The sequence below is a fragment of the Columba livia genome, chromosome Z (genome assembly GCF_036013475.1).
Source record: "Columba livia isolate bColLiv1 breed racing homer chromosome Z, bColLiv1.pat.W.v2, whole genome shotgun sequence".
Taxonomy (NCBI): domain Eukaryota; kingdom Metazoa; phylum Chordata; class Aves; order Columbiformes; family Columbidae; genus Columba; species Columba livia.
In genome coordinates this window covers 27,832,509-27,860,402 of record NC_088642.1, presented here as the reverse complement: position 1 = coordinate 27,860,402, position 27,894 = coordinate 27,832,509, and the positions used below count along the sequence as shown (strand labels likewise).

Genomic DNA, 27,894 nt, shown 5'->3' with positions numbered 1-27,894 from the left:
ACTCTAATAAAAAAAATAACTTCAGGTGTGCCCTTCCAGGTTCCACTCACAGCATTGCCTGGGGTCCTGATGCTTCATTTGGGGTGGGACTACAGTACAAGGTGTCTGCCCAAGTGAGGTGTCCTGCAGCATCACTGCCCAAAGTCACCCATGTAGCTAATGCCCCATCTGCCTGTCATAATAATTTGTATTTGATGTCTACTTAGCTAATTGTTCCACTAACTTTGCATATTTGTATGGGCTCTACTGATTATAGAGGCCTACACATTTTACTCAAGACAGCTGAGAAGGCCCTGCTCACACAGGACCAAAAAAGTATATAGGCATCCTGGTGAGATTAAACCTCAAAGACGTTTCCCAGTCTTATCTCTTCCAACTGCTGAATACTGTAAGATAATAGAATTGGAACATAGAATCATAGAATGGTTTGGGTTGGAATGGACTCTCCAACTTCCAAGTCAGCTACTTAAAACTCTCGGCCATGAGCAGGGACATCCGCAACTAGATTGGGTTGTTCAGAGCCCCGTCCAGCCTGGCCTTGAAAGTCTCCAGGGATGGGGAATCTACCACCTCTCTGGACAATATCACAGTATCACAGTATCATAGTATGTTTGGGATTGGAAGGGACCTCAAAAGATCATCTAGTCCAATCCCCCTGCTGGAGCAGGAACACCTAGGTGAGGTCGCACAGGAACATGTCCAGGCGGGTTTTGAATGTCTCCAGAGAAGGAGACTCCACAACCTCCCTGGGCAGCCTGTTCCAGCGCTCTGTCACCCTCACTGAGAAGAAGTTTTTTCTCAAATTTAAGCAGAACCTCTTGTGTTCCAGCTTGATCCCATTACCCCTTGTCCTATCATTGTTTGCCACCGAGAAGAGCCTAACTCCATCCTCATGGCACTCACCCTTTATATATTTATAAACATTAATAAGGTCCCCCCTTAGTCTCCTCTTTTCCAAACTAAAGAGACGCAGCTACCTCAGCCTTTCTTCATAAGGGAGGTGCTCCACTCCCTTAATATGTTCCAGTATTTCACCACTCTCATCATAAAAAAATCTATTCCTTATACCTAGTCTGAATAGAATTTCTTTTAGTTTAAAACAATTACCCCTTGTCCTGCTGCAACAGGCCATGCTAAAAAAGTCTGTTCCCATCTTTCCTATAGGCCCCTTTAAGTACTGGTATACTTAAGTAATAAGGTGTCCCCTGAGCCTTCTCTTCTGAGGGCTGAATAACTCTAGTTCTTTCAGCCTTTCCTCATAGAAGTGTTCTATTCCTCTGATAGTTTTCATGGCTTCCTCTGGCCCCTCTCCAACAGGTCCATGTCTTTCCTGTACTGAGGGCTCCAGAGCTGCACGCAGGACTCCAGGTGGGGTCTCACGAGAGCAGAGCAGAGGAGCAGAATCACCTCCCTTGATCTGCCAGCCACGCTCCTTTTCATGCAGCCCAGGATACAGTTGGATTTCTGGGCAGTAAGCACACATTGCCGAATCTTGTCCAGCTTTCCATCTACCGGTACCCTTATGTCTTTCTCTGCAGGGCTGCTCTCAATCCTTTCATCTTCCAGCCAGTCTTAATACCGGGGATTGCCCCAACCCAGATGCAGGACCTTGCATGTGGCCTTATTGAATCTCATGATGTTCACATAGGCCCTCTTCTTGAACTTGTGCAGGTCCCTCTGAATGCTTTCCCACCACTCAGGTGTGTCAGCCACACCACTGAGCTTGGTGTCACGTGCAGACTCACTGAGAGTGCACTCAGTCCCACTATCTATGTCACTGATGAAGGTTTTAAACAGTACTAGTCTTGATACAGACGCCTGAGGGGCACAACTCATCATCTATCTCCATCCACACATAGACTCATTGACCACCACTTTCTGGATGTGGCCATCCAGTCAATTCCTTATCCAACAAACAGTCCACCCATCGAATCCATATCTCTCAAACTCAAAGAGAAGGTTGTTGTGGGGGACTGTGTCAAAGGTCTTACAGAGGTCTCTAGATAGATGGCATCCCTAGCTCTTCTCTTGTCTATTATCGTGCTAACAGTGCTAACATCAAAGAAGACCACTAGGCTGTTGAGGCAAGACTTGGCCTTGGTGAAGCCATGCTGACTGTCTCAAATCATCTCCCTGTCCTCCATGTGCCTTAGCATAGGTTGTAGGAGGATCTGTTCTATGATCTTCCCAGGCACAGAGGTGAGTTTGACATGTCAGTTGTTCCCAGAGTCCTCCTTTCTACCCCTTTTTAAAAACTGGTGCAATGTTTCCCTTTTACCAATCACCAGGGACTTAACCTGACTGACATGACTTCTCAAATACCATGAAGAGTGGTTTGGCACCTACATCAGCCAATTCCCTCAGGACTCTGTGCTGCATCACACCAGGTCCACAGACTTATGTATATTTGGGTTCTTCAGGTGGTCTTGAACCAGATCTTCTCTCAAAGTGTGAGGGACCTTGCTCCCCACATCCATGTCTTGTGGTTCATCCATTTGAGAGGTGTGGGAAGGGAACTTCCAGGGAAGACTGAAGCAACCTCAGCCTTCTCCTGATCCATGGTTACCAGTTTGCCAGCCATCTTCATTGGGAAGATACACTTTCTCTGACCTTCTTTCTCTGGCTGACATACCTGTAGAAGTCCTATTTGTTATTCTTTGCATCCCTTGCCAAGTTCAGCTCCAGCTACACCCTGGCCTTCCTGACGCCATTCCTGCACAACCAGGCAACATCCCAGTACTCCTCCCAGGATATCTGTCCCTGCTCCCACTGCCTGTGCATTTCTTTTAGTCTGGTCTGACCAGCAGATCTTGACTCAGCCAAGCCAAACTCTTGTCTCCCTTTCCTGCTTTCTTACATCTGGAGATCAAGAGGTCTTGTTCTCGATGGAGTGCATCCTTAAAGAACTTCCAGCTCTGTTCCGCTCCCTTGTTCCTGAGGGTGATTTCCCAGGCATCCTGTTGACTCACTCTTTGAATAGCTGGAAGGTGGCTTTCCTAAAATTCATCACCCTGACTTTGCCTGTCCTGCATCCCTCAGGACTGCAGACTCCACCAGTGGATGGTCACTGCAGCCCAGGCTGCCTCCAGTCTTGACCTCATCAATTAGTTCACTTGTGTTGGTCACCAACAGGTCCAGTATCACATCCCCTCTGGTAGGGCTATTACCTAGCTTAAGAAGTTATCTTCTGTGCACTCCTGGATTGCCTACGGCTCATTGTGCTACTTTTCCAGAAGATGTTGGGGTGATTCAAGTCCCCCAGCAGGACAAGAGCCTGTGAGCATGATGTCTCCCATAGCTGGAGTAAGAGGCCTTCATCAACAGGCTCCCCCTGATCAGGTATGTTGTAGTAAACACAAAACACAAGGTTTCCTTTGTTGTCCTAGTCTCTGATTCTTATCCACAAGCTTTCAACCTGCCTGTGGCTTTTCTTCAGAGACAGCTTTTCCCAATCTGTCCATTTCTTGATGTAAAGGGTAACCCCTTCATCCCTCCTTCCTCGCTTGTCCCTTCTGAATGGCCTGTAGCCATTGATAGCTGCACGCCTGTCAGGAGTTTCATCCCACCAAGTTTCAGTAATGGCAACTAGGTTGCAGCTTTCTAGTAACACAGTGGCTTCCAGCTCCTATTTGCGTGAAGACTATAATGGGGAGGTGATTCGGATCTCCAGTGATGGTCTCTGCCTGCCAAGGAGAAGTCCATTGGGACCTAGTGAGGTCCACAATGGGCTGTGAAAGGTGGCCAAGTACTTCTTATCTCTCTATTTATTCTCTGAGATCTTGCAGCTCTTTGGTGAGGGCCATGGCCCACATTCATCTTTCCAAGCTTACTACTCCCTTTCAGGTCAGTGGTGGCAGGCAAGGAAATGCTGACTCTGGTGTGTAACAAGACCCCTCTCCCTTTTACTTTCAGCCACGAAGAGCACAGAGGGCAGCCTGTCTTCATTTGGAGGCAGTGTGAAAAATCCTCTTGGACACCAGCCTGAGGATTTTTGCTCAGGGCTGTCTTGACAGCAGATCTGGGGTGAGAAGTTTCTCCTGAGTCACCTTAGAAGAGAGTGTAAATGGGATCAGCAACATGGTGTGGCTAAGATATTGCAGTGTATTTTGCCCTAGAGGGACGAGATACACAGTAAGTGTGCTATGTTAGTCTCTCCTGATTCTGTACAAGGCTCACTATACAGCATCCTGAGAACTGAAGTACCTTACTCTTGCAAAAGTCTTCTGTTTTGAAATATGGCACATGGACAAAAGTTCACAGGGTGCATAAGGCACAGAGGTGATCTTAAAGGTTCCTTGCAGCTCTCCTATTGATGGCATCCCTCTCTGGCTCTTCAGATGCTATGGGCCATTTAAGCCTCAAGGAACCAAAGAAAAGAAGAAAGAGGGCAAAGTTTCTGGGCCTTGTTTGGATTGGTATTGTCATAGCAAACAGTAGGCAAGAAGTAACTCAATTCAGTATTTTGTTACATTCCTGGAAAACAGAAACCACTTAACTACTTTACAGGGCTGTTCTTCCACTTTTTGCAGAGGCTTAGCCTTAATATCTATTGCTCTAATGGCTAGTGCTGCCTCATGAGCAAGCTTATGAGCGCCAAGAGAAGAGAACAACACCACATTATCTTCTAAAACCATCAAGAAAAGCAAGAGTCTCTTATACTTGCTTGAATAGAGGCAAACACTTCTCTTTATTCAACATAGATCTAGTTTTACAGTCCAATTGAGAATGCCTTCCTGTAGAACACTACATGCTATTCAGGACAACAGAGTTCCTTATAAGGAAAAAACAAAAAGCTTTTTCATGGAATTTTTTCTTTGATTGAAAACTCCCTGCTGGAGGGCATAGAGGTTTTGGGGCTGGATAATATGCTAAAAGCAAAAGAAAATGTTAAACATGTGGGAGAAAAGGATAGACAAGTTACCAATTTGTGTCACAAAATTCTCAACATGATGTTCATTTAACCTCCAAACTATTTGTGGGGATTTGCTATTTCACATTCCCCATGCTTTTCTGCAGCTCTTTTCCAGTTGGCACTGTTTTAACATGCAAACTTAAATACTGAGCTCCTCCCTACATGCACAATAGCAACTCCCAAATAAATAGAGTACAGTTCTTCAAGACTGAAGTAAGACAAGGTGGAACGAACTGAGCTAACACAAATAACAGCACAAACTGCTACACTTTCTCCAGTTTGGGGTCTTGTTGCACCTCTCAATAACCCAGCTAAATTTAACACCATGGCAGAAATATGACCCACCAAAGCCAGTCAGAGGTTTTCTGCTCTGTGAGTTGAATTGATGCATGGAAGAATATTCAGAAAGAGGTAGGTCTGTACAAATTACAGTGAGTCTTGGAGGGACAAGGCAAGGAAGATCTTCCACTCTTTCTAGGATGAAGTAGCTGTTGTCTGTTTGGTAGAACTGCACTGTCCCCATGTGGATACAGATGTAAGTAGCTTTGTGTCAGACACTGGAGTAACTTACTTCTCTCATTATCTATAAGATCATGGCTGTCAGCACTAAGAACCTTCACATCACTATAGTTGAATGGGTGCAAGATATTGGGACAGAAAACATATATAACACACTGTGTTCTACAACTATGAAAATACAACCTGTGTGTGAGCAAGCCTTTACTTGCTGGGATTAACAAGCTGCAAAGAGAAAGTGATTATTACAATTGCACAATAATTCCTAGATGTGTCACTGAAAATGAACACCAAAGCTCCTTTGAAGACTGCTTTGAGGCTGTCTGAGAGGCTTTGTACACTTACTACCTTGTACACTCAGCTCTACCTAAGCTAGCTGCATGAGTGCAAGAATGGTAGTGAAACCTCTAAAGAAAATACACGCACATCTTGCTGATGGCATTAGGAGGAATGACTCATCCTACATGTCCTTGCCTTCCCTTCTGGTGAGGATGCTGTCTTCCCCTCTTTGTAACTGCTCATTGTTTCCTCTCCTTTGTTCAAAAACTGGCATACTTTGGTTAAATGATTTGTGATAACAAACAGAACGGAATTTTGGCATAAGGTGCTTGTCTCAGGAGCCCAAAGATGCACATTTTTATGCCAAGAATGTCCAAAATCTGGTTTCTCTTTGTTCTGTTGCATCTAGGAGAGTATCCATCTCTGCTCTACACAAAACCCATGGAGCAGTCCTGCTCAGCAGAGAAAATGAAAAGCCAGACAGCTGTGTTCTGTTTGAACACAATCTGCCATGAGGTGTTATTTTCATTTCTGTATCTGGAATATTAAAGAGGAAGGAGACAGAAGTGTGTGTTGTTACTTCAAACACTCCATGCTATGTTGTCTCAAGATTTCCTTGTTTCTGGCATGCTGACATTTCACAACCTACAGTGAACAGGAAATGACCAAGAATTATTCTGTTTACTTTAGATGTGGAACATGCGTTGCTCATAAGTGAACGGCAGCATCACACAGACATGTGGTAGTTACAAAGTTTGACTGCACTGTATAAAAACTGTCCTCGACCTTTTTAATCCTGGCTTTATGCTAACAACTGCATATAACTAGTCTGCCTTTTCTCTCTCAGCAAACCATTTAACCAGGATGCGTTACAAAACAACTGGGGGCAAGGTGAGGAGAGTGCAGAGAATTTTCCAAAGTTTTCAAGGCAGGATTGGTACCTGTGATAAAATACAGCTCAAAAGTGATTCATTTTGAAATGCAGAATGAAAGTGGAGGGATAAAGAACAAGGCACTCTAAATACTGAAAAAATTTACACAGAATGCATATTGGATTTGAATACTGACTCCTGCATTGCAAAGTCTCTCAGCTAGCTGGATGGCTGTTACTCAGAAAACTGATAGTAGCTGGTATTATAAGGCTCTGTTTCCTCTGTTTTTCTAAGTGAAGCACAGCCAAAGATAAAATGACATGCAATGTTGTCTTTGTATTCCGGAGGATGTGGCTGCTTTGTATCTTTCCTCATTGTGCAGAAGAAACCCACATCTAAGAAGTTATTCTCGAGGTTCATAATTGCATCCAGATCATCACAAGCTGGAGTCTGATCTTTCCTGTCTTCATAATATATAGTACTTTAGTCATTCCCTAGGATTAAACTTCTGACATTCACAGTTGAGAGTCCAGGCATCTATAAACTGAGCTCAAGAGTCAATCTGCAGAAGTATGAAATCCATGGACACCAGCAAGCACCAAAGTGCCAAATTTGGGTTCTAAGCTATATTTCATCTCTGCTTGGGATTTTCACCCATAAACCTATAGCTGGACCCAGTTCACCCTGGTTTCCTACCTATAATGACAGATCTACTAGATGATGAAACCTAGGGATAAAAATATTTTGTTCAAGTTTGCTATTTCAAAGCAAGTGGAACAAGGATTTGAATGTAGGCAGTGTGTATCCAGTTTGAGTGCAACACCTATCAAAAGACCAACATATATTCACCCGTGTTCTTGGCTGTAACAATCTCAGATACACAGGTGCTGCCTAGGAACTCAGGGTCTTGGTGCCAAGGGCATGGGAACAGTGAGTTTGGGAATCCTGTATCAGAGCCTTCATCTTCTGGCATTGTGAGCAGATACTCCAAGGAGGGTCATATCTTTCTAAGTCAGCCCACTGGTAGAAAATGTAACACCTATAAAATTAAGGAGAAGCTAACAATATTCTTTCTGAAAAAGTAATTGTTGACTAAATTTTAGATGTCTACATTCAGCTCCCAAACCCTCTGGCGCAGACACAAAAGACAATGTACAGACTACAGATGTTGAATAGAGGCACTGTATGTCTATTGAAACAGGGTTAAGAAAATCCCACTGAAACCTAGCACCGCTGTTTTGCAACAGGACATCCTGGTTCAGGTGCTGCACTGGCTATGCTACATCATTGCGACACTGCTAAAATTCCATGCTTCTTTTACAACAGAACACTGCATTCTTCTAAAAACTACTTAAGAGACATCTGATACAGCATGGTTTGCTTTCCTTACTCCCATTATGTTACCTCCAACTGAATGACAGCAAAATTCCAACCAAAAAGAAGACTCAATGCTGCTGATTTGGGTGATAATTTAGGATCCGTGAGGCAGTAGTTTAATTCACCACCTTTTGCTAGTGACTTTTGGTGTGATTTCAGGTGACTTTCTTAAACTTTCTTTTCCTAACGATCCTATTTTATAAACTTGAATGTTGCCATTTACTTGCATGTATTGATAGCTACTCACTCTCCACGCATCCCTGAGTACATGCACACAGGCAGATGAGCACTCAAATGTTATTGTGGTACAGGATATTGGGGAGTTTAGATAGATCCAGTGTAAACAGGCAGAAAGAGAAGATCCCACCTGTCCTTCACATAATGCATGTCCCTGCAAAGGTATGGGAAGCACTGGTGGAAAAAGTGTTAATTTGCTTTAAATTCTTTAATTGCTTTAAATATATACACCCTGAGGATATTTTTTTTGCTGATGGAACTATTTTTAATTGGTGTGACGGTGGCATACTGGATTATTAATCAAGTTGTTTATGTATGCAATAGGAAGAAAGACTTCATGAGAGTCTACAACATAAGACTGCAGGAACACACAGCTGTATAATTACTGGGGTCTTTCTGAAGACCAAACTAGTAAGAATTCGCTAAAACAATGTGTTTAACCTAGATTTGGGGGCGTGAAATAGCCACATTTTTTGCAATATGGAAAAAAGTGCTTCTGTGTAGAACTGCTGGCATTCCCTGGGAAATCGGACCTCATAGTTAAAAGGTTTCAAGAGAAAAAAGTGTGGGAGTAATTAAAGAAAAATCTTTTTTAAATATTTCCAAAGAACATTTATTCCAAAAATTGAATGGGGAGACATCCAAAATCAATTGCCTAGATGTGCCTAGTCCAGCAAACAAGAGAGAATGAAAGATGCTTGGCAAGGTTGCAAGGCCAAATCTGGAGTGGTGCAGTTTCTGCAGCAACAGCAGCATCAGGCAGCTCCATGTTCCTCCAGCAGCCGGTGCTCCCAGGGGCGGCTGCACTGCTTGAGGATGCCAGAGACCCTCCATTGCTGGATGAACTAAATGACAGCAGAGAGCCCTCAGCTCCAGGATGGACTCGGTGAGCCTCCTTTCCTGCTGGGACCCAACTGAAATGCAGACATTGGAGCAAATGATCAGCTCCCTGTATTTGAACAACTGCCTCAGCCCTTCTCCCTGCTTTTTTCTTTCATCACTTCCTGTTTTTCTCATGTCACATGTGTAAAAAATAGTTAATGTTAAGAAGAAACTTGTAATGCTGATGGAGGATTTGTGTCTGTCCTTCTACCCTTTTCCAGGCCACACTGGAAACTTTGTCATGGAAACAAATTGCTTCTGTGGCAGTTTTCTTCTCTTCACAACTGGCTTTGACTTCAAGTTTTCAGTTAAAGAAGGAAAAAAAACATTGGAAGGGACTATTTTTATTATACAAGCATACAGGCTGAAGCACAGCAAGGAGATTAAATGAGCAGACAGGACAAAGAATGGGAAAGTTGAAGCAAAATAATGAAAACATGTAAGAAAGAGTCATTTGAGAATTCTGAGGCCTGTTTGTAAAAAGAAGGATAAGAAGAAAGACACTATCAAGGACACCATGAGCCATTAATTTCTACCTGAGAAATGTGTTGTGTTGAAAAGTCACCTCCTTTTCCTCTAAATTCAGCCTTCATGTTGTCTCTGCAGCATCCAATATTAATTAATATGAAAAATTATGTAACAGAAGAACACAGGGGGGAAAAGGAGGGCAAATTTTGAATACCACTTTTAAATCCTTCTCAGAAGTTGTTTAATGGTCTTCACTTGCATCAATATCAGTTGCATTGCAGGAGAAATCACTGTGTTTGCTTCATCTCTAAGTCCTAATTGCTGTACGAGGATTTTAAGAGGTGTTCCTTTTGAAGTGTGCATTTTGGAAAAGAACAACTCCTGTACATAGACCCAGTAAAACAGCAAATCTCTCAAGCAGCTAGTCACATAAATTCTGTATAACATCTAGGAACCCCAGTAATAAACAAGCAAGAAACTATGCTACTGCTAGAAAAGTACAGATCCAGAAAACAGTCTCTTTTCCTTACAACTTAAATATGTAATATGGACATTGCTCAGTAAGTTTCTTTCTATTTTTCCAAGTACCTGGAAGAAAAGGTCAAATTGAGGATGCTGGAGCCTCTGCCATTTGTCGGTGCATTTTCTCCAGAGCACAAGCGTCTGGTTGTCCAGAGCATCCAATGTGCCTGATCTTTGCTTCTCAGCCAAGCAATACAGTGCTATTTTCGAGCTCTTCTGTATTACTTTCACACAGGATAAGACAACTCATCTGGAATGCAGCACAGCAGTTTCTGTGCCCTCAGACACACCAGTCCCATGAAGGCTGGAGTCTGCTGCCTGCACAGTTGGACAGTGAGAAGAGCAATGCCGGTCTGCAGGACAGGGTCTTCTCCTACAAAGATCTTTTCCTCTCTAATGACAGTTTATGTTCTCTGCTCTTTTCTTCTTCTCCAGAACCATTACAGAGCAGTATATTTGCCATGTGTTGCTGAATTCATTCAAGCAACCAGCTTTCCTGTCTCTGCACTTCTGTTTTGTTTGTTGCTAGAAGTAGAAAGGCCAAAATGCCATGAGAAAAATGACTCTCACAACATTTCAAGCATTGCTAAAACAAAGATGTATTTACATTTTAGAAAATGCTTGGCCAGTTAAGAGATCTAGTCCAGTTTTGGAGGCCGAAGTTATGTGAATCAGTTAGGGATATTTTTGTCCATTCTTTTAATATTAGAATCATAGAATGTCCTGAGTTGGAAGGGACCACTAGGATCGTCGAGTCCAACTCTTATCCTTGCACATGACAACCCCACAGTTCACACCATGTGTCTGAGGGCATTGTCCAGTCTTCTCTTGAACACTGTCAGGCTTGGGGCCATGACACCTCCCTGGGAAGCCTGTTCCACCACTTCACCATCCTCTGGGTGAAGAACCTTTTCCTAATGTATGATCTAAACTTTCCCTGGCACATCTTCCTGACATTCCCTTGGATTCTGTTGCTGGTCACTAAAGACAAGAAGAGTCTGGGACCTGCCCCTCCTCTTCCTCTTGTGAGGAAGCTGCAGACTGCAATGAGGTCTCCCCTCAGTCTCCTCTTCTTCAGGCTGAATAAACCAAGTGACTTTAACCAATCCTCATATGGCTTCCTCTCCAAACCCTTCACCAAATTTGTAGCCCTCTTCTGCACACTCTCCAGTAGCTTTATATCCTTTTTATCCAGTGTCACCCAGAACGTGCTTCAGTTGAGGCCACACCAGTGCAGAGCGGAGTGGGACAATCACCTCCCTCTCCCAGCTGGCAATGCTGTGCTTGATGCACCCAGGATGCAGTTGCCCTCTTGGCTGCCAGGGCACACTGTTGGCTCATGTTTAACTTGCCATTGACCAGAGCCCCCCAATCCTTCTCTGCAGAGCTGCTTTCCAGCATTGCATCCCCCAGTCTGTATGTACAGCCAAGGTTGCCATGTCCCAGGTGCAAAATCCAGGACATGGAGTGCAACTCCTTTTTGTTACATGCCGTGTTTATCTAGTCAATAAGAGTAAAATGTGGAGCATGACTGGATTTTCTACTGGTTTCAATTTGACCTTAAAGCAAGACAGCTATCGAAAGACAATGAGAAGCCAAATACATGGGGATCTGTTCATACTACTTAACGTCTCTGTGCATGTTTAAGCTTAAAGGTCCAAATACAATACAAAAGTTAGATACCTAAGCTTACAAAAACTTTTACAAAGAAACATTAATACTTACAAATACAATATAAAAGCTAGGTGAAGTAAGTGAGGGAGAATGTCACAGGGAGGGGAGAAAATAAGCATTCTGGTCACAGTGCTGCTCTGATACATGATAAATCTGATCCTTTTCCTATGAAATTTGTTCAATGTGCTATCAAAAAGCAATATGGTATTGATTATTTACCCCATGACCTCCTGCCATGCCCCCTTTAACAGAAAGCTTACAGCAAAGGAGTAATTTAATTTTCTAAAGCTGTTTTTTTTTTTTTTTTTGTTACCCTCCCTAAAATGAAGCATTTTGTTTCAGGAACATTGGTGAAGAGTCTGGATCTGCTTATTTGACTGAAATTAGACATTTCAAGCTTCCACAAATACAACTATTTTGAGATTTGGCAGTGACTTTAACTGAATAGGAAGGGGTCTCCTAACCACAAAAAATGTACAAGTAGTTACTTTAATCTTCTATGAAGTCAGAAGAAGTTGGTGTGCTGTAAGAAAAGCCACTGCTGTCAAATGAACAATTGCTTAGTTTCTTCATTTTTGGAGTTACCAGCATGATTCGAACATAATGTGACTGTGTCTAAGAGCCCAGTATGTAATAACTGAAAATCTTTCTGAAAGATCACATTTACTCAGTTTTAAAGACTACAAGTTTCTGTGACACAAAAATCCTTGAAAGTGAGTGGGTGGGGCAGAGATGCAGACAGATCAGGCACCCCAGTGTGCATATTGTCACCTGTTCCATTGAGGTGACACACATGGGCTTACCAGGAACACAGCCACCCCAGCACCAACAACCTTCACTTGATGCCCAGTCTGGGCATGGAGGAGCAGCTGGGGCTAGATGCAGAGACTTCCTGGGAGGAAATGGAGGCCAGATGAGGGTGCATAAAAAACTCTTTGAATTATAAAGATAATTGCAGTGATGGTGACTACACAGATAGGCCACCCACTCCTCGGGTGCACTTTAGCCAAGCCAAGCAGCGGAAAGGAGAAGCTGGAATAGGGTCTCCTACTCCATCCCTGGTGACTACTTTCCAGGTCTGCCCTGAAGGCAGAAAAGGGGCAAGATGGTGGGCAAGTGTGGATCCTGACTGCAGGAGCTGGGATGCCTCCAAAGTGTCTCTGAGGAGAGGCTGAGGAAGTGTGAAGATACCTAATGTCTAGACTTAGATAAAAATTGCAGTTTACATTTTATTTTACTTGTTTTCAGCCATGTAAATAAAGTCTGGCTTCAGAACTCACTGAAAAATAATTTTTGCTCTGTTTTATTCTCAAGCACTATCTTGGTATTACAGAGACATCAGGACAAATCCAACAGTAGGGTCTCTCCATAAGGAATAGGTGGGGGACACAGCAAGGGGAAGCACAGATCACTCGGAGGGAGCTGCACACAGGACACACGTTGTGGGAGGCTTTGGGTCAGAGAAGGTTGCCTGCCAGCCTGCCATGGACCATCAGGCTGCAGTCCATGTACTGCAAGAGGTTGAATTACTCCCTGCAAAGACTAATTGGCCCACAGAGACTCTATGGCCTTCAGAGAGCCCTGGCACCAGAGCTGCCTTCATCTCCTCTCATCAAAGAGAAGTATAAGCCCAGTGGACTTAGATCTGAACATGTATTAGGGAAAAATGAGCCCATGCATTTCACCCACACACATTTCTCCAGACATGCTGCCTACAGTACTGGGTTTTGAAGAGGGGAAAGCTGACAGTCAGGAAGGCAAACCTAGGTTAAAAGTAACTTAAGGTGTCTTTCCTTTCCAGTAAACATACAGAAAGCCCTAGAAGAAGCAGAGTATGTTAGAAAACCAGAGGTAACTTGCTGCTATGTGGCCCCTTTCTGAAGTACACATGATCATCTGCTTACTCCATGTAGATATACCACCTCTATCAGGAGGCCCCAGCCTAAAGCAAAGAAAGTTATTTCTATTGCATGTCTGAACTGGAGACTTTGACAGGGCCAGATCAGTATTTCCAGGATAAGCTGGTCAGAAATATTGATTATTCAATGTGAAACAGGCTTGATTTTATGGTAAGATGAAATATATATGCATTTTTTTTTTCCAAAGAAACAGTCACAAGAGGTGAGTTCAGATCTGCAGATGCTCACTGATACTTCACATGATTAGGCACCAGAAATTTAAGCTGAACCTGTAGTAGCAAGGTGCAAAGCTGATAGTCCTGTTTTATCTGCCAGGGTGGCTCACAGAGACGCAGAAGTCAGTTGGTCTTCACCTTCCAGGAAACTAGAGCATCTGATGTGTGCTGGTCTCTGGGGGGGTACCATAACTCTATAAGCAGGTCTGAGCAGGCCACTGACCTTGGGAAGAGGTGGACCAGTAATTCCCCCAGCTCAGGAAGGAAGCACTCAAGTTTTTTCTTGACTACATGGCAACAGTTACACTAATCACTGTAACCTAGTAAAAATAAGCCAATAGATGTGTCATTCCATATTTTGGTAAAAATAGGGAATATGATTCCAGAAGTTACTTCTCCTGATATCCATGTAATGGTATCTCAGGTGTTACCTGTTCACTTGTCCCAAAGGCACATGGAAGCACATGTGTCGGTGCAGGCATCAGTCAGTCTGTCCATAGTGCTCGGCACAGCGCGTCATTGCCAAACAGGAGCAAGCCCAGCGGAGGGCCAGCAGGATGCTCAGGGCACATGCCATGCAAGGAGAGGCTCTCCAGTCTGGAGAAGGCAAGGCTTCAGGGGGACCAGCCACCTAAAAAAGGGTGTAGAGATATGGAATCAGACTCTTCTCATATGTGCCCAGTGGAAGGAAAAGAGGCAACAGACACAAGCTGGAACTTGGGAAGGGCCGACTTGATATAAGGGAAAAATGTGCACTGATGATGCAATTTGACTGATGGTCAAATGCTGAAATAGATACTCTAAATCTCCAACCATGGAGATATTCAAAACCTAACCAGACACACTATGAACAACCTTCTTCAACTGGAACTGCTTTGAGCAGGATTTTGGATTAGAAAGCCCCAGAGGTCCTTTCCCACTTGCATGACTATGATGAATATAATGGCCATTTCCACTAAAGTAATAAAATCACTCATTTTCTTAAAGCAAATCATTCAACTACCATTCACTTCACTGGTATTTAAACTGATTTCCATCATCCTCTGTTTTGTTTAGCCTTTAAGATCTTTAGAATAAGAATAATGATGCATTATTTCCAATTAAACTGCACTTTCTAAGAATTTTAAATTGATCTCCCCTATGATACTGTGTGATGTTGTTCATCCAAGTACTTTCTTCATCTTTCCTCACTTATTTGCAGATTCTTTGATTTTCAAGTCTTTCAGACAGAAACTTCCACTCTCAAATGCAGCATAAGCTTAAAATCACACACATGCACATGCACAACTAAAGAAACAGAAAAGCAGCTTCCACTAATAGGAAGGGTCATAAGTGTTGATCTCAGGCTTCATTGTTGCATACAATGAACTGGGAATAAAGTGCTCTGGGTGTTTTGTTTTGTTTTTTCTTTTGTAATTGCACTATATTGTATTTGAGAGCTGCTTTCAGTTTATATTTGCAGAGCTTCATGGGACACTGGTGTGTTAAGTGGAGTAAAACCTCTCCACTCTGCTACAACTCTACTAAGAATAAAGCATGTCTGAGAACTCAACACCCATAACCATATTATTACTTCAAGTTCAGAAATGGTGTTTCAGTTGCTGCGCACTTTCTTTCCTCTTTACATGTTCTCCGCTTTCCCTCTCTGTCTTCCTGAAGAGCGGTATTTCTAACCACACCGGTAGGTAAGCAAAATTTGTCCATTGCTGATTTGGGGCCTATAGGGCTTATTTGCTTTTATCCAACCGTTTTGGAACAATAAAATTTTCCCATTTCTTTATCTTTGCATCTGTTCCTTTGGTCAGGCAAAAAAACCTGGAAAACTCCACTCTGTCAATGTAAGAGAAGAAACCTTTTTGTTCTCTTGTCTCCACTGTTTCCACCTCTCCCCAGATCCCCTCTCTTTCAGCAACAATTTATAGCCATGTACCACTGACTGTATTTGCCTGCTATGCAAAGTGGTTTTCACTAATCTGCTACTTAGTGGGTAACTGTTAAAACAATTTGTCCATATTAATCAGTAGTATAACATCATTGATTTCTGTTGGAGTCAAAGCAGGAATTAATGTGGGCTATTAATTTTGCAGAAAGTTTTTTATATGCAACTAGGTGCATTGTAAAGTTGCCAGAAGTGTTAATGACTGCTGCAGTTCCTAGGTCAGATATCAGTTGCTTTGGGGAGCTCTGCAGTGTCTTTTCATAAGATTTACTCCCCCTAGATTAAAGCTTTTGGAAGCTATTTTTTTCCAGTGAGCTTATTTGCTTTACCTGCTTATTGTATTTAACATTCATTTTAAATTTCCATGGAAAAGTATGTCAGTGCACAGTGCACAATACTTCTAATGATATGTGCTATCACTGCTGACCCAATGTTTGGCAAAGGATGCTTCAAGCTTGTCTATTTGCACCTGGAGCAACCAGGTTTCCATGCAACATTTTTTCTCACAAATGTTGGTGGTCTTCTTATGTGAGTGAAAATTTGGACATTTGTTTTTGAACAAAATATCATGTGAATGACAGACTGACACTCAGTGTTCCCAAGGTCTTCACATTTTATACAAAAATAAATTTTGTGTTATGCCCATTGATCTTTGTTATTTTAAGGGGCTGGAAGATTTTTAACAATAAGTCTTGAAGACCATTGCTGTAGAAATCAGAAAAGAAGACTTGGGAGGAGAGGAGGTTAGCAGACAGGTAAGAGATATTTCAAGTTTCTGTCATCTGGCAAGAGCCATGGGGGGATTACAGACTATTGATAGTAGGTGGATATTTTAATGAATATAACTATTAGTTTTAATCTATTACATTGCATCTATATTAGTATTGAGTTTTAATGAAAATACATTGTCTAGATGCAGGATCAGACCTCCTGTAACTACTGTTTAATAACTGTATGGCATATTGATAGGTCATGTTGTGTTCATAACCTAAAAGGCTGCAAAGCCAGATTGTTTGAAAATCCTAACAACTCTGTGGCTAAGAAGAGATCATGAAGCAGTAGGGTAATGATATTGATGGGGCATATGTGCAACTACTACAAGATTTAACAAAAATTCCTTGAATTCTGCATGCGTTTGTCAAAACAACCCAGCCAGGCACAAGGAATTGAGAAATTTGTAGCTGAAAATTACAATTTGTCCTTTTGGAACACAATTTGAGTTTAAAAAAAGGACTTCTGAATGACCAGTCTGCTACCCATTGGATAAGGTCATTTTTTTATCACAGTGTGCTCTAGCTTTGCACGAAGAAATCAAGGGACGGTGGCGTTAAGAACTATAATTCTATAAATAACCCAAAAGTAAGTTTTCTCAGCAAGAGTATATGGTCTGACCATGAAGACTATCCTTTGCTATATATAGCTAAAGAATGTGGGTTTTTTTAAATATCAGAGGAAGAATAAAAATAAGCTAAGTACGTTCAAGCATATTTTTGTAATGCAGGTTTGAAGTTCAGCACTAACTGAATCATTGGACAATGGGAGACATGCTCCCATCCTGAAGACAAAATCCCTGCTGAGGAACAGGCCTTCAGGGAGTCAGCTGGAGGCAACAGTGATCAAGTTATCTGTTGAGAGCAGCAGACTGCGTGGTCAGCGAAAGGGTGCAAGTGAGCCTTGGCCTTGCTCTCCACCTCAGCTGCACTAGACAAGATGAGGGCAGCACAGCTCAAAGGGGAGACTGAAGCCTTTTCCCCACAAGACCAGTGGCAGGATACAGACATATTGCATCTCGGGGATATACAGATGTACAAATGAAAGAGTAATCCAAGCCCATAAACATCACAGGTGAGGGCTTACCTTGTTAAGCTAACCAAGCAAGGTAACCATGGAGGTCCTGCCCTGCCTGCCAATATAACCCTTTTCCTGAAGAGCTGCCCAAGGGAAAGCCTATCAACAACCTCAGTAGAGCCATTGGAAGCAGCATATGGCCAGGGTACCCTCAGATCATGGGACATGATAGCAGGGCTATCAGCAAGAAAAAGTTTCAACAAATCCAGTCCACATGAAAGTTAGAAAGTAGAAAAATAGGATTAGAAAGGACATTATTTTAAGATAAATGAAAAAAAACAATCATGGGAAGAGTAGAAATATTTTCAATCAGATCTCTGAAGAATGAGGTGTATATTAGAGTTATGGTTTTATTAAAGCCAGATTTCTAAGCAGCATCCAAAGGGTTCTGTTGCATGTGTTTGAAATAAAAGTCAGACACAAACAATACACACACGAAACCTGGCCAAACCTCCAGAGAGGTCAGCAAGTTCCCACGTGTGCCTTTAAGAGAAGGATCATCATGCTTGCTTTATAGACATCAATTAACCTCGCAGAAAGAGTAGCACTGAGGAAGCACAGTTATCCTACTGTAAAACTAGCATGAGATCAAACTGGGGGTGAAAAATTATTTTTTAATGTAACCTCTCACTTCTTATACAGGTTATACAGTTAAGAATACCAGACCCTTGACCAGAACGGCCCTACATGCTGGAGCCATGCTGGAGTGTAAAGGGGGTCAGAAAAGAATTACAAAGATCTTTCCTTCAGTGACATTTAATGGCTGAGGCTTTGGGGAAAGGGAAGCATTGGGCATAATTTCATGTCACCATTGTGGGTTAATGGTTGAGGTCTGTTCACAGCACCAGCTTGGAGTTCGGCAGTGGGAAAGAGGTGGGAGAAGAGTGTGGAGAGATGTGAAGGAGAGGAAAGGGACTGCAACGCTCGCCAGCACCGGGGCTAGACACACAGGAGCCACAAGCTAGGCAATCATTTAGATCAATCAATTATTTCAGTGCTTATGTTTATGTCATTAACTTCTATTCCTACTACCCATCTTTTACCTTTCCTTTAAGACTTCAAGTGCATTGAAAGCTAATGAGCATGCTCTTTGGTGAGCCAGGATGCTGTAGAGGCTCATTAGGATCAGGTTAAACTGCTGGCAGGCACACAGGGCACTGTGCCGTCACATCTGAGCCAGCAGAGACCCTGCCACAGCCCTCCCTGGGTACCTCCCCCCTTCACCTTCCTTGTCCCCTGACTCTTTTTTCTGCTTCCATCAGACCCTGGAATCACAGCATGTTGTGATATTTTCCTGGGCATCACCCAGCCTGTGAAGTTTGACTGGAGGAGGCCGATACCATGCACATAGCAGAGCTGAGCATCGGGACCTGAATGCCTAACCACAGTGGGCAACCCAACCTACCCGCATGGCAGAGCAAGCAGCACCTCCCACCCTGGGCGCACCAGCAGGGTGAGATTTCTCCCCATTCACATTTCTCTGCTTTCTGTCAGAAGCAGGAGCAGGGACTGCAGCATGTAGTGGTCCTGACAGAAGGACTAACACCCTTTTTCCCACTCAAAAAAACCAGCGGACAGACCAAATGCTGCATACAGCAGCCTTGCCCGTGGTGACATTCACGGGTTCTGTCTAAGCCCCTTTGGACGCCACCTGATTCCCATTTAAGCATGTTTATTTTTCACTTTTCACTCTTTTTTTTTCCTCTGTAAACTAATCAACACATTGCAAAAGGCTGGTATGAATTTTGAAGTGTGCTTGCCACTGCAGAACAAATTTGTCTCTCTACTCAAAACCCAAAACCATGTTCCTTATTTCACACAGCAAGAGGAAGAGTCATTCTATCACCTTTGAAAACCTTAGGCCAAGTCAGTCCACCAAAAATTATCACAGGAGCATCAAGCAATGCTATTTTTTCCTGGTAGTGGGAGAATCCAGTAGCAGCCCATCAAAATGCCGCTGCATGAGAGATGACCACAAGTTAGGCGAAGGGTTCCACAGCAACCACTACCAAACCCTGCAGGGCTGCAAGGAACAGAGTCAGTTGGGTAAAACCCCTCCATGACGCACCTGGAGACAGGTGAGGATTAGGCAGGGCATAGAAATGTTAACAAAGGGACTCATGTAGCCTCAGCAGCAGCATATGGTTGTCTTCCTTTTCAGCAATTTGATCAGATGAAAAGCCTTTCTGTTCCCAGGGAGGTTCTTGAATTCATTTGCAGCTCAAAGAGCACAATTGGTGGCAGAGGTGGAGTGGGAACTGGCTGTCTTCACAGCGCTGTGTCCCATGGTGGGCTGCGGGGATATGGAGGCGAGAGCACCCAGCCATTGGTCCCAGGACAGCTTGGGGGTATGGGAGCTCCAGAGAGGCTGGAGGAGAGGCAGCTGCAGGCAGGGCCGTCAGCAGAGCTTAGTTTTACAAACTGAAGCAACAACAATAATGGTATAGGCGTGACAAGCGTCGTCACAGCTGGTTTGGGATTCGGCCGGCTTTATGTTGTTTTGATTAGCCTGATGTTTGGCTGGTGGGATGCTTGTACGGGCACACATGTGGGCGGGAGGATAAACACAGCTGAGCAAATCTGATCCCTCATCTTCCTTCTGCACAGGCAAATGGGTTTATCCTTAGCTCAGATGAGAGCCGTAGCCATTCTCCCTCCCACATCCAAAAAGATGCAGCTGTATTTAGTGGCAATGTATCACAGGAGCATTTATGGCAATTTTGCTGATGTTTATTGCTATAGACAAAGCACAAATGCTTTCAATGCTGTGTCAAGCTGGTGAAACTCAGACAGCTGTGACGAATTAAAAAAATGGCACTGAATCACTTGGGGAGAGAAGATGGCGAAGGATGGAACATCCTGGTAGAGAATATATGGCAGTTTAAATACGATTCTTCCCTCTCAGGTCAAGATACCCCTCCAGAAAACCAATTTTCAACCAGCTCTTTACTGCAGAAGCTAGATGGGCTTCATTCAAAGCCCATATTTTTTGTTCCTATGGTGTGTTACTGGCAATTTGTTGTAAACACAAACAGTGTAAGAAGGTAGACCCAGCTTTAGGGGACTGGGGAAGAGAGAAGGATGGAAAATATTAAGCCATTAGAAGACGGAAAGCAAATGTATTAATAGGTTGAGATAGAAAAAGAAATCATCAGTCTCACAAGATAAATTATTTTGGGGTTGTCCAGCCTCTTCAGACACATTCTGTATCTGATGTCCCTGCCCCTGTTTTGAATGGATAGCTTGACTTCAAATCCCTAACGTTTTTAAAAAGACAATGTGTCCTCTCTGAAATTTACACAGAAACATAATAGAAAATTGTCTTAAACTGACAGCAATATAAGCTCTGTCTTCCATCTTTCCCTATAGCTTCTAAGAATCTGAATTTTTTTCATTATGAGTAGTAAAATAAATCATGATAGCTGAAAGCCTTTCCAGGGGTTAATAAATGGGAAGAGATGGCTGAAAATACACAACCAAGACTTTGTGCCTCACATTGGATCCAAGGTTGTAAACTCAAGCCTACAGTTTGCTAAGCCACTGCAACAGTACCTCAGTGCCCTGTGAACTCTGAATTACTAGTTAATTCCTCTTTAGCACCCAACACATCAGAGGTGCTGAGGGGTGGTAAATTCCAAACTACCACTACCCTCTTTGCCAGAGGTTTTTCCTTCTCTCCCATTTCTGTCATCTGAGCTGTGTTTGTGCAAATGCTCCTTCATTCACTTTGTATCTGCCAAGGGACTTCCAATCACATCAGCAACCTAGACAGATTTGGTGGACACATTACAGCTTCACCAGGAGAAAGGCAGTAAGCCTTTCACTGGCACAGCAGTTTTAAGAATGATCATCAATCTATGTGCATCTATTAACACTTTAGAGTTCAAAATAGAAGACTACTTAATCTACAGCTCTGGTGTCTGTCCCCCTGTCAGCAATACCGTCATTAATCAGAATGCAACAAGAGCAATATACTTAAGCAATAGCGAAGCAGGAGGTGGAAAGCTGAGATGCTTTGTACCCATCTGTGAGTAGTACAGGAACCATGGGATTTCAAAAAGTAAGCACAAACCAAGGGATACAGACATTCAAAAGGAAGAACAATATGGTTTGCCAACACTGTTCACCTCAAGCTTGCCTGAATAAGAAAAAATCACCCATACTCATGCAAGTGGGAGGTGGGTGGAGCTTATTGATGTGAATTTACTTAAGCAAAAGGTGCAACATATTCAGTATAGTTTATCTTGCTTTTTGACTCTGTTATGCTGCATAAGGGATGTGTTACCTATTACTATGCATACAATGGACTTTTTTCACATATTTATTATTGGACATTTGGTAGAATTAACTAATTAAATAAATTATTCCCTGTATATTGTTCAGACATTTGGAAATGAGGAAAAAAACCCAGTTTTGATTTATTTTTTTAGTAAAACATACCAACACTCTTTGGAGAAGAAATAATTGGTCATTCAGCCAGCACTGAAAATAGGTACTGATCCATCAACAATATAGTTTATACATCTTATCTTGAAAAGAATAGTCTTTAAAATGAGCCAAAATTTATAAAAGTCACAGAACAATGAACAACTGTTTTACGGGTAAAAAGGATGTTAGAATTGTGTGAATTAATTATAACATGCCTGAGTTTTAATCCTGATTGGAGAGCCTTCTGTTTGTTCCATCAGGAACTTTTTCTACACGGGGAAGGGTGGAGGCCATCCCCTGACTAGCATCAGTGCTCCTTTAGCACTTCATTCTGAGGCAGGGGAAGCATCAGGATCAGTGTGGCTCCTTGTGGGCTGCAGGTCTGACTAGCACAACTAGCAACCCAGAACATCTCCGAACCTTTTCCCCCATCATAGAATCATAGAATGGTTTTGGTGGGAAGGGACCTGTAAACGCCATCTAGTCCATGAGCAGGGACATCTGCAACTAGATTGGGTTGCTCAGAGCCCCATCCAGCCTGGCTTTGAATGCCTCCAGGGATTGGGCATCTACCACCTCTCTGGACAATATGTTCCAGTATTTCACCACTCTCATCATGAAAAACCCTATTCTTTATATCCAGTCTAAGTCTAACTTCTTTCAGTTTAAAACCATTACCCCTTGTCCTATCACAATTGGCCCTGCTAAAAAGTCTGTTCCCATCTTTCCTATAGGCCCCTTTAAGTACTGAAAGGCTACAATAAGGTTTCCCCAGAGCTTTCTCCTCTGCAGGCTGAACAACCACAACTCTGTCGGCCTGGCCTCACAGCAGAGCTGTTCCATTCCTCTGATAATTTTCATGGCCTCCTCTGGCACCTCTCCAACAGGTCCATGTCTTTTCTGTACTGAGGGCTCCAGAGCTGCACTCAGGACTCCAGGTGGGGTCTCACCAGAGCAGATCAGAGGGGCAGAATCACCTCCCTCAATCTGCCACCCACGCTCCTTTTCATGCAGACCAGAATACAGCTGGATTTCTGGGCGGTAGAGCACACATTGCCAAGTCTTGTCCAGCTTTCCACCCACCAGTACCCCCAAGTCCTTCTCCACAGGGCTGCTCTCAATCCTTTAATCTTCCAGCCTGTCTTGATACTGGAGATTGCTCCAACCCAGATGCAGGACCTTGCAGGTGGCCTTGTTGAATTTCATGATGTTCACATAGACCCTCTTCTTGAACTTGTCCAAGTCTCTCTAAATGCCTTCCCACCCCTCAGGTGTCATCTGCAAGCTTACTGAAGGTTCACTTGATCCCACTGTCTATGTCATTGACGAAGGTATTAAACAGTACTAGTCTTGATACAGATGCCTGAGGGGCACAACTCATCTTCTATCTCCATTCAGACTTTGACTCATTGACCACTACTTTCTGGATGTAGCCATCCAGCCAATTCCTTATCCAACAAATAGTCCACCAATCGAATCCATATCTCTCAAACTCAAAGAGAAGATTGTTGTGAGGTACCATGTAAAAAGCCTTATAGAAGTCTTCATATAGACAGCATCCCTAACTATTCCATTGTCCACTACCGTATTAACAGTCACTCCATTGTAGAAGATCACTAGGCTGTTGAGGCAAGACTTGGCCTTGGTGAAGCCATGCTGGCTCTCTCAAATCATCTCCCTGTCCTCCGTGTGCCTTAGCATAGGTTGTAGGAGGATCTGTTCCATGATCTTCCCAGGCACAGAGGTGAGACTGACAGGTCATTAGTTCCATTTCAAAACCAGATTTCTATTGCCACCAGGACAACTGCAAAATTGACACAATCTAAAGTTTGAAATTACTACTTTTCATCCAGGAGGCTGGTCCAGAAACTATCACAACAGTGGAACTTCCCTGCCAAACCCACAAAGACTAGCTTGCTGTCCATGGGTTGGGTTATATATACATATATATATATACACATACATATATTATTTGACCACGACTTCAGGAAGGTTCCAACAGCAATTCTCTCATCTGTTCCTCTGCCTAGTTGTAATGAAGGGAAGGGACCTCAGTTACAGCATTATGATGATCAGCAGTGAGAGTAACCATTTTTAATGATTATTATAACCCAGCAGCATCATCAACTGTGTAGTCTTGCTGGATACAAGATAGTTGCCCACTTCATCCAAAACCTATTTGATCAGAGAACATGGGAGATAAAAGAAACTTGTTGTTTATATATGCAACAGATTCACATAATCCATCATCCATCAAATCTAAAAAACAATTAGCCACATTGTCAGGATCAACTAGGACATGAAGTACAAAACACAGAGGCAATAAAGAAAATGCAGAAACTTGCTGACATGGAAAGGCAAACCAAAGGATTAACTGAAGAAAATTAGCATTCCAGAAGGAAAAGTGAAATTTTAATTATCGGTTGATTTATTCCAGCTTGCCCATGTACTGGCCCATATAAAACTCTGCCTCAAGAATTCAATATCTGGTGAATCTTTATTAAGTATAAAGCTGGTGTAAGGAAGACTGAATTGGATTTCCTCTTTATTCCATTCCTGATTATAGGGTGGGTCTCTGTGCTTTCTTTTCACTGTATCTTGGAGCACTTATCTGGGGGCTTGCAAGCCAAACCCAAAGGCTGATCATCTAAGGTTAGGAGATGGAGCAACTAAGTCCTCGTAAGATGATCCAAGCCAGTGGGTATCTATATTGTAATAAAAAAAAGTCATACCAGATGTGATTTTATAGCAGGATTGACAGTGCATGCACAAAGCAGAAAAATCCTGTAGGCTACAGTCATTTTTTCCACACCAGAGTGCTGATCAGCCAGGAAACGGACTGGAGAGCATGTTAAGAGAGAACATGGTCCCCCTGAAGAGCAGCACCTCCCACACCCCCAGTCTAGCACCCCAATCACAGCAGCACACCCAGGTCTGCAAGGCTTCTCCATGGATGGAGTCAGCCAACATACACACACTGTGACAGCAAAATCTGATTATCCCAGAGCGGCTGAAGACCCTGCACTAATAGTGCTTTAAATAAAGGGACTATCTGTGGGGAAGCAGAAAGAAATTTGGAAACTGCAGGTATCCCTGGAGCAGTGGAGAAGCACAATCACTACAAAATGGCCCACTGATAGTTAATGACAGTTGGCCAGAGCTTTTTTCCTACTCTCCTTAAGAGAGATGGGGCAGATATTTTCAGCTGGGTCATGTCCCATATAGCAACTTAATTTCTCCAATTATAATAATCGCTTGTACCCTGCCATTATAAATAAAGTTTTAAAGGATCTCTGACTTGAATTTTCTTCATGACATTTCATTTTCAGATGTACTTCCAAAACCACTAATGAAAGACCAAAACAATATAAATAATGAAACTGTGTATTCCATGTCTGAATTAATAGTATGATATTTTTTCATTTGTATTTACAGATAAACTATTTTCTAGATTTTAGTTATTTGAAAAAAAAAAAAAATGTAAATCCTCTCATCACTTAAAAAAAGGTATTATTATTTCATGTTTGGCATAAAAATACTTGCTTCTGGACCAAACAGAAAAACTTTAATTCCGTCAAGCTACTCTCACAGGCTATGCCATAAGAGAATGTCCTGTCTATATTACAGCTTTTCATTGTCTTTCCTTCTAAAAGGAAAATCTTGTCTTCATACAAAAATAAATCTGGCTGAAAACAACTGCATAGACCTCCACAAAAAGTGATTAAATAATGAAGGCTGGGAGCAGCCACCAAGCATAAGAAAGCTCAAACAGAGCATGAATTTTGATTGTTATAGTTTCTACTACCACCTCACCAAGGATTTGGAGAGATTTGGGTTCTGAGATCAAGACAGAGTGTGACCACACAGTAGAGATGATAGTTTGCAAAATCCAAGGTGCAAAATTTCCTTCAATTGGAGAAACTCCCAGAGGACTCGTGGGAAGAACTCCCCAGTCAACCTGGGAAATCTTCGCAATCTATATTTCCATGAATACTTGAAGAATTGGCTTGACAGGCTCAGAAGGTCTAATCCTAGAGGCCAAATTTGACTCTCATTTGCACAAGAAAAGAAATCTGGATTATTCTAGTGATGCCAACCAACAGTTCTCCGGGTGATGTCTGTGATGGGGCACAGACTGTTTCCCCTGTAACTCAAGCAAGCGCACCTCAGAGCTGTAGCAAGTGACTGCTGATGGCGTTAAAGCTCATTTGATTCATTACTGCCAAAACTCATTTGATTCATTACTGAACCATCAATATGGTTTCAGGCACTAGTTCTCAAATAATCTAGTTACATGTCACCAATTCTTTTAATTCCATTTTTGCAAGCAGGATGAAAATCTAACCCTGCTTCCATATTCTTTTAAGTCACCATATAAACCATGAATGTATGTGTTTTCTGCCAGAGACAAGCCCTCTGAAACCTGCTAGGTAAGTATAAACCAAATATCTTTTCATATAAGACAATATAAATCAATTTGCCAAAGCCTTCACACAGGAAGAGACACAAGATTCAGATATATCAAAATAATGTCAGTATCAATATGAGAAAGCTATTATGCAGTGTCACTGCCCCTTTACCATTGAGTTACCACTGGCTTCTGTAGGAGACAGGTTGGCCACCTTCTGTCAGATGACAGCACTGCTCCCATCTCCTGCCCAGGCAGAAGACATCTCCCCCAACAACCTAAACTACCTCCTGGAATAAGGGCTGTTTGTGGATGCACAACACTGTCAGACGCAGTCAGCAGTTACCCAATTTTATTGTTGTCATAAATGTTTATTCATTTTCATTCACCTTAGATTTGGGAGTTTCAAGAAAGTGCTCAGAGAAAACCACTTAATGGAGTCATTCAAGCCAACCAGCAATTACCGGTAACATTAAGGGCAATTTATTCTTTGAGATTATCTAGGTTAATTTTGCAGCCCGAAGAAGTTCAGAGGTAATTTGGACTAATCTGAAATACTGGATGCTTCTGCAAAACAATCAGTAAAACACAGCTCAGTTTTCACTGCACAGGAAAAGATCATGCAGTTCAAGTGTTACATGGCTCATCCCATATCAGAACAGTATTTCAGAATATCAAAAGTCCACAAAACCCTTTGGAGTTCAGAAGAGTGGGGGAGAGATCTCAGATTTGAACATGAGAGTGTTAATCCACCCTTAGGCCATATATCAAGTTTGGCCAAAAAGATCAAAGTAATACTCTCTTTTTTTTTTTTTTTTGATTCCAAGTTGGCAACTTGTGTGCCAGGTTTCACCATGACAGTATTTCAAACAGCTGAGATAACATGCAGTACCATGCACACTGACTTGCTTAGTAGAAACTAAAGGAAAAATTATAGTGCAAATGCAGATAGATCCAGAACAGTTATCTTATATACAAGGCAGGTAGAAGGATACGAGTAAGACATCCTTGCTTTGGTACATGAAGATGCAGGATGTACCTCTTATGGTCTCTCAAAATGAAATCTGGCAATTATGAGAGAAATTAAGGAATTAACAGAGTTGCTCTGAAATAAGCAGAAACAAGTGAACTACCAGAAAGCTGTGGTGGCTACAGTATTATAACATCTTTTGCCTAAACTTGCACCATAAAGTTAAAGCTGGCAGATCAGGGACACTTTTTCATTCCTGGAGAATTTAACTTTTCAAAATGTAAGAAAATGTTAAGAAAGGGGAAAGTAAAAACATTATTGAAATAATATGAAAACTTTCTCCCTGTTTGATCAATTGAGGTGCCTGGAATACAAAACGGTCCCTGGAGTTTAGGACACTATAGGTGGATGTTAGGATTAAATTAATT

General features: G+C 42.4%; 1 long non-coding RNA gene across 1 annotated transcript in view; it reads right to left on the bottom strand.

Annotated features, from left to right (window-relative positions):
* The window catches only part of LOC135577385 (uncharacterized), a 73,166-nt gene that overhangs the window by 5,180 nt on the left and 40,092 nt on the right, over positions 1-27,894 (bottom strand). Inside the window, exon 2 of the long non-coding RNA XR_010469144.1 lies at positions 14,305-14,504. This is a non-coding gene — a long non-coding RNA (uncharacterized LOC135577385). The remainder of the gene's footprint in view (positions 1-14,304; positions 14,505-27,894) is intronic.